Raw genomic sequence first — 8,038 nt, 5'->3', positions numbered from 1 at the left:
ATGTCCAATCAATTGAATTTACCACAGGTGGACTCCAATGAAGGTGCAGAAACATCTCAAAGATGATCAAGAGAAATGGGAGGCACCTGATCTAAATTTCAAGTGTCAAAGCAAAGGGTATGAATACTTATGTCAATGTGATATTTCAGTTTTTTCTTTTTATTAAATTTGCAAAACTTTCTAAAATCCTGTTTTCTCTTTGTCATTATGGGGTATTCAGTGCAGATTGATGAGGGAAAAATTGAATTTAAACGATTTCAGCATAAGGCTGCAACATAACAAAATGTGAAAAAGTGAAGGGGTCTGAATACTTTCTGAATGCACTGTACATATATCTATATAATATACACTACCGGTCAAAAGTTTTAGAACACCTCAATTTTTCCAGTTTTTATTGAAATTTACGCAGTTTAATGTCTCAATGTACTCTGAAATTAAGCATAGAACAAATGAACAATTGGAGATAAAAAAGAAATCATAGAATCATAGTGCTGACTATCTCCTCTCTTTCTCCCTCCTTTGTGCTTTGAATATTTCCCTATTGATTCTTCTTTTTTGCAATTGTCTTTATGTTTTGCTATGCATTATGTTTTGCACTCTGTCAAAGCGTCTTTGGGCTTCCTGAAAAGCGCTATATAAAATAAATGCATTATTATTATTATTATTATTATAATCATTTTGTTTAACAAAATTTAATTTACATTTTTGACTCAGCAAAGTAGCCACCTTTTGCACATATACACAAAGAATTAAGTTAAGCACCCCCCCCGTTTTTTTACAACCTCGCACATTACAAGTTTGTTGTCGTCAAAACAGTGTAATATACCCATGATATTGCTATATTTTCTGGAGAAGTGATATTATGGTCACATAAAAACATAACAATCATGCCGTTTTCAATATTTTATTCTGAATAATTTAAGGTGAAATTTTTTGGGAATTTTAGGCATATTTTCACCTCAATTTAAGTATGGAGCTATAGGTCCATCACGGACAGTGTGGATGACGTTTATGTTTTCTAACGTACAGTCATTGTTCTGAGAAGACCTCTAGCGATCTTTGCGTCAATAACGTGTGTAGGACCCACGTGATCGGATCACTGACTCAACCAATCACTTTTTTTCACTTTGATCACTCAATTTCATCAATGGATAATTGCTAATGTCATACCAATCATTATTTGATCTCACATACCTTCGAATATATGCCAATGTATACATATACACAAAGAATATATTGTTACGGACACGGTTTTTGGATGTTATTTTACCGAGCGGTGGTGTATTTAACCGCGTCCGAACAGTTACTCCCCGATTAGAACCCGATTCCAACCGAACGTTGACTAATCGCGCTACAGATATTCAATTGGGAAACCTCTAAAACGACCGAAAGAGAAGAAGAGAGAAGAAAGACAGAGTTTGGAGGAAGAACATATTTATTATACACACACAAGCAATATTTTAGAGCGACCAATATTATTTACAGCAATAGATGGAAAAGAGCAGTCACACAGTGCATTGTTAACTTATTCTATTTCATTTACTTAATCCCCAAGACAAACGAGTAGGACAGGACGTTCACACTCACACGGTGGCTATTGCAGGCAGGTAATGGCTCGAGGTTGATTGCTTGAGAGGAAGGCAAAGTCGGAGGCCGCAGCACCCCTCGCGGTTTTGGCGGGAAAACCTCCGTCGCGTATCCGCGGCCGTCACGCGCTGGCTCGGCACACCTGCTCCTCTTCCTGGGGTGGAGCCGTCTCCCTCCGTTCAGCGCGTCTCTCCAACGACAGGGGGGTATTGCAGGCAGGCAGGCAGGCAGGTAGGTAGGTAGGTAGGGCTTGCGGTGGATTGCGCTCCTCTTCCAGGTCATCCCCCAGCGTATCTCTCAAGGCCTCTCTTTGGTGCAGCCTCGTTGCTTCTCTCCAGTCATCTCTCATCTGGTAAAGCAGTCCCCTGCAGTCGCTTTTATCACCTCCAGCGAAATCAAGCCGCCGACTCCGAGGGCGCGCCTACCGGGTCACTCACCGCGGTGTTGATTGGCTGTTAGGGCTGGTTCACTCCTTGCTTCTTATGACGAGGTGGAGACACGCCTTTCTTCCCCAACCTTACCTCGTGGCCAATGGTGGTTTGAAGAAAACCAGCCAAAATGCGGAAGGCAATTGGAAGGGAGGTTTTGGGGAAATTGGAAGGGCCTACGCTTATTTTGTTTGATACAATGCAAAGTCAATCTAGTGGAAAACACATACTTAGCCTACATGGAATAAGGAAATACACTATTTAAAAGATATATCGTGACCTGCGTGTATGTTCTATGAAATTAATTAGGAGGACGGCTGCGACCATTATTTACATTACCAGGATGTTACCATACCAAAACCATACTCTTCACATCCGTTACCCTTCCTCCAAAATTGTTACACTCCTCAAAACCCGTTACACTTCTCAAAACCCGTTACACTTCTCAAAACCCGTTACACTTCTCAAAATCGTTACACTGCACCCTCCTTTCTTCAGGCACGTCCTCGGGCCTACTAGACTTAACTGAGTGTGACATGTAGGTGTAATTCCTTCTACAATTAACCTGACCCTGAGTGTGACAATTTTAAAACACAAATAAGTATGTCCCCCTATTGCATTGCATCCTGTCTAACAGACTCAAGCCCACAGCTAACCGAATTACGGAATTACTCTCAACCTATACATTTACGGTGGGGAGCATTATTTACAATGACGTGATTTCTTATTTACAACGCAACCCAGGACCTGTGTGTTTTTTTCTTTTCTTTTTAGGGAACAAGAGAAAGAAATTCCTGTTGGGAGGGAGGAGACAGCACGCATTGCATCGATGCACCAGTACCAATACCACCAAAGCACCCAAAAGCACCCAAACACCACAAAGCACCCAAAAACACCATCCGGTGCGGTTACCATGGTTCATAATAAACTCAACAAAACAACTGGTGGTGGTCTTCTCCTTGTCTGCTGGGCCGATGTTCTTCCTGACGTCTTCTGGCTTCATGCGGCCTATTTGGACATAATAAAAAGCACAACTTGTGTTCGTTTTTTATTATTATTTAGGGCCTCAGGGGCCAACTAAGGGTGGTCCACCTGTTTGGCATAGGTGCCACCTTACCGAGGTCCGCAAGCAAGATTCCCTGGCCACTATGACCGGTCTCCAACAGAGGTGCTCTGCCCCAGAACCTGGGGTCCATCAAGTGGTACTTGGCCGCCGAACAGCGGTCCATAAAGTGGTACATCAACGCAATGCGTGCTGGTTCTGGGAATCTCGGGCGCACAATGGCCACCTCACGCACGCTCCCCTCGGCACCCAATGGCGCACAGGTCATGTGGGAGACAAAAGAAAGACAATTGAGCGAGGGGTAAGGTCACAAGGGTACACGTCAATAAGGCAATGCAAGGTGAAATGCGTACGGAGGCCGAAGTGAGAAAGCTCGTCCCTACCGTACGTCACCCCCCTGTCACCTACCTTACCCTTGTTCTCACCCCATATGTACAAAAATCTACACATTTACAAATTCGTCACTACTGTCACGTCTTCCCCATATTTCCCTTATACCAAATTCGTCACCACAATCCCTCTACTTCAAAATTTGCCATCATCAAATTCATCATCAATCCTCATAAGGAGGCAGAGATGGAACATCAAAGCACAATGTCACACCCACGTCATGATGCGTCTCACAATCCAAACATTTGCATCATAAAAAATAATCAAAACATGGCATGGTGTGGAGTACCTGTTACCTCAGGTGAGTGGATGCAGATGGTGCGAGGAGATCCTTCATCCTAACTATCCTCTAAATGACTTTAACACACTTTACACTACCCGGGGTCTTTCCCTGCCAATCCATTGGCCAACTTACACTATGGGTTCTAATAACCAATTCCCATTGGCCAAACTGTGGTGCTCCTCAATTTGGGGTCTCACTCCCCCGATTCATCTCCCGGTGCTCTAGCACAATTTCTGGGCTGCGACGTGTACCTCTCCCAACAGGTCTACCCACCTGCACACCTCCACCACTGCAGTTGCCACCCGAGCTTACCTAGCTCCTCACCCTAACCTAACTAACTGGGGACAGCCCCTCTCCTGGCTCTGTCACCCCTTGGTGCCCTCTGGCACTGGGCTACCCGGGTCCGTCCTCCGGATCCTCGGGCCCCATCCACACAACTACTACCGGCTCCCAGAGCCCACCTGCGGCCTCACCTGGCCGACATCCTTACAGTGGTGGAGTGCCCAAACCAACTACACACACTAACAGGCTACACGCCCAGCCATTTCCACAACACCAACGCACCCATCCACATACCATTCTGTCACCCGCACCACAGATGCCAATATCCAACTACAATTTACCTATACCCTCTACCTAACACTTACACTACCCGCCCCGGGTATCCGTGATGGGGGTCCACCCTTCCCCCATTCACACCTTCGCACCATCCACTCCACTCCACAATTTCCACCATACTCACTCCACGACCATCCATTCCAATACTCCATACCATTTATTCCATACACCTGCCCTCCATTCACCTGTCGTTGCACACCTGTGCAATCTCACCTGGTGCCACCTGCACCCTCCTTTCTTCCTGGACCACTTGGTCATCACAACACGCAATCACCACTACTCCCTCATACACTGCTCCACACACCTGTTCAGTTGCACACCTGTGCAATCACACCTGTTCCATTCTCACCTGTTCAATCCTCACACACACGGCATCATCTCAGCTAACTACTCCCCTCTGAAACTTGCGCTTCCCAGTCGTCCCTTTAAACTATTGCGCTCCCACGTCATTATAATCCACACTAATCTACCTGCGTCCCCACTACAGGTATCAGTCACTAACTAAACTTAACGTTACCTAATGTCAATCTCTTCTCGATCCCTATCATTATCCAAGCCCTCCCTGGCTCGGTTGTCATAGCCACCCCATAAACTATTGCGCATTTGCCCCCACTCTGTGAGGGATGGTGGATTTGCCATCCCACCACATCGGGGGTCTCTCACTATCAATTTTGTTCGTCCAGATTCCATAAGTCAAAAATTTTCCATTTACTGCCAATTCCATTCACTTTTCTAAATTTCGTTTTAAATCACTATCACTATCACCATCACCCGTCTACTTATTACATCCTCTCGGTGCGCCAATTCACATCACCCGTCTACTTATTACATCCTCTCGGTGCGCCAATTCACATCTACAGCCCGGCTTCGTACAGCCGAGCAATGAACGCGGGTCGTTTTGTGCCAGCGGCTGGATACGTCCCGCATTCGGGGCAGGGACGGAGGCTTACCCGGGCCGAGATCCCATGCACCACTTCGGCGTGGAGCCATCCAATGTCCCGATCTCGACCTGCCGGCACGTCTCAATAGAAAGTGGTCGCCATGACGACCCTTCCTATCGAGCTGCCCGCTCCGCCTTGTGGAGCCCGGACGCGGCCGCTCCACGCGAGGCCCAGCGTGGATCGCGCACGGCGGTCCTTTCGAACCCGCCGTGGCTCGGATCTCCGCTGGTTCTCGCGGCACGCGAAGCCCGGCACGCACCGAGGGCCCGATCCGGCTAAAAGTCGACCTAACCTTTAACCCGGTTACCGTCGACGCTTCACCTGCAGGCTTACATGCATACGCTACCTCTTTCTTGCTCATACATGCAGCCGTTCCCATTCTCCTCGTACCTTTTCTTTCACACCTCGGTACACTCACTCCGCTCACCGACTTGGTCACACACCTGACCACCGAACACTTTGGCACACATTCGTTGCTCGCACACCTCACCAATACACCGCTTCGCGCCCCCTCCTCGGTCACCTCCTTTGTGACAATCACAGGTGTGCTCTCACCCGCACACCCAACCACGTGTCTCACTACCAATTCCAGCGTGCATTCCCACTCACGCTCTACCATTCCAGGTGTGCATCCTTCCATCCCAGGTGTACATCCTCGCTCACCTATCACAACCAGCTCACGCTCCGTTTCACTCTCACTACTCTCACCTCCACTCTCAGTCGCGCACTCACCCTTACTCTTGACAGCATGCGCTTTCCCCATGCACCCGTCCGTTACACACCTTTCTCGCGCATCCTCCCGCGCACACTTCTTCGTTACTTCCTCCGTAACACTCACCACACCGCGCTTCCCTGTGCTCCCTCGCACACGCGCTTCGACCAATTCACTCTTGACGGCACACTCACTCCTCGGCGTGCACTTTTTCCTCACACACCCCATGGTCGGACATTCTCGCACACCTCTTTTTTCGCACACCTGACCTGTCACACACTTCACCAACGGCCTTTCACGAACACCCGGATCCAAACCAATCCCCAAGCCGACTGAATCTCCCCTCACATCATGTACATTGCCACTCACCTCCGTACCTCGTCGCACCTCCTCCGCCACCTGCAAACTTTTTATTTGGTTAGTGAGCACCGCATCATGATTTGAACACAGACCTTGTACATATTCCATGACTTCCTCCTTTATCTCCCTCTTAGTTTCTGTCCGTCCCTTCTTAATTTCACTCACCTCTTCTCCCACTTCCTCTAGTTTTTGTTTAACCTCTTTTATTTCTCGGTGCGTCCCCTCAAGTTCGTCCTCTAAGGCTACCGTGACCGTCTCTATGTGCATCCTCACCTGCCGGTCCTTCGTCTCCATTGCTTCTGTCACCTCTTCCACCCTCATTGTCAGTTCCTCCCGTACCATCTGACATTGCCTCTGCGTCGCTATTAATTCGTTTTTAATTTCTTTTTGTGTCGCCTTTAACCCTCCTAGTACCGCCGTGTTCTTTTGAACCTGCTCCACTAACTTAGTTTGTCCCTCTGTCAGCTGCTCCACCTCCTCCGTCAGATCTTCTATTCCCCCTTGTAACTTTGCCGTATTATTTCTCACCTCTTTCTCGATACGCTTTTCGCCTCGCTTTACCTCCTCGCGTAGCCCCGAGACCTCCTCACTCACTCCTCGTCGTATTTCCTCCATCTGGTTCCCCATCTGTTCGATTTCCCGGGCGGATTGTTCCCCCATTTCCCGCAATTTGTCCTCCATCCTATTTTCTAACCCCATTAACCCATTTTTCACCCCCTCTAACTGATTCTCTTGAGCGGCCATTCTGTTTTCTACCCCCATTAACCCATTTTTCACCCCTTCTATCCCATTGTCTAATCCCTCAAATTTCTTGTCTAACTCCTTAACGGTACCCCTCGCTTCGTCCCTCATTACCCCCATCATTCTGCTTTCCATTTTCGCACTATCAGCCCTTGCTTCGTCCCTCATTTTGTCCATAAGGGCACCGATTTGTAGCAACAAAAGGTCCGAATCCAACGGCGGCGCTGCTACTGTCGCGGGCGTGGCAAAATTTGGTGCCGCTACACCCACGTGCGCGAGGACGCCATTTTGCACGCCTGCTACTCCCTCAACCGCCTCCTCATTGCTCTCCTCCTCCCTTTCTTCCACATACATTTCCCCTGGTTCCTGGGTTACCCCTAACCCGTCTATCTCCCCCACCGACATCCGATCGCCTTGATTGTCCATGGCGCGATCTCAAAATTCGGGTTTTATAAAACAACACAATTTTGGCAGCTCGTAATTTTGACCAAGATTTTTTTTTTTTTAAATTTGGGCCTAACAAATTTAGTCCCGGGTCCGAATCCGACTCCTCGACACCAATTGTTACGGTACTAACACAATTGGTGTCCAAAATTTGGGCTAAATAAATTTAGTCCCAGGTTCGAATCCCATCTCCTGACTACCAATTGTTACGGACACGGTTTTTGGATGTTATTTTACCGAGCGGTGGTGTATTTAACCGCGTCCGAACAGTTACTCCCCGATTAGAACCCGATTCCAACCGAACGTTGACTAATCGCGCTACAGATATTCAATTGGGAAACCTCTAAAACGACCGAAAGAGAAGAAGAGAGAAGAAAGACAGAGTTTGGAGGAAGAACATATTTATTATACACACACAAGCAATATTTTAGAGCGACCAATATTATTTACAGCAATAGATGGAAAAGAGCA

Source organism: Myxine glutinosa, chromosome 1 (assembly GCF_964187855.1).
Source record: "Myxine glutinosa chromosome 1, kmMyxGlut1.1, whole genome shotgun sequence".
Taxonomy (NCBI): domain Eukaryota; kingdom Metazoa; phylum Chordata; class Myxini; order Myxiniformes; family Myxinidae; genus Myxine; species Myxine glutinosa.
The sequence above is the reverse complement of the archived record's forward strand: the minus strand, read 5'-3'. Positions refer to the sequence as shown.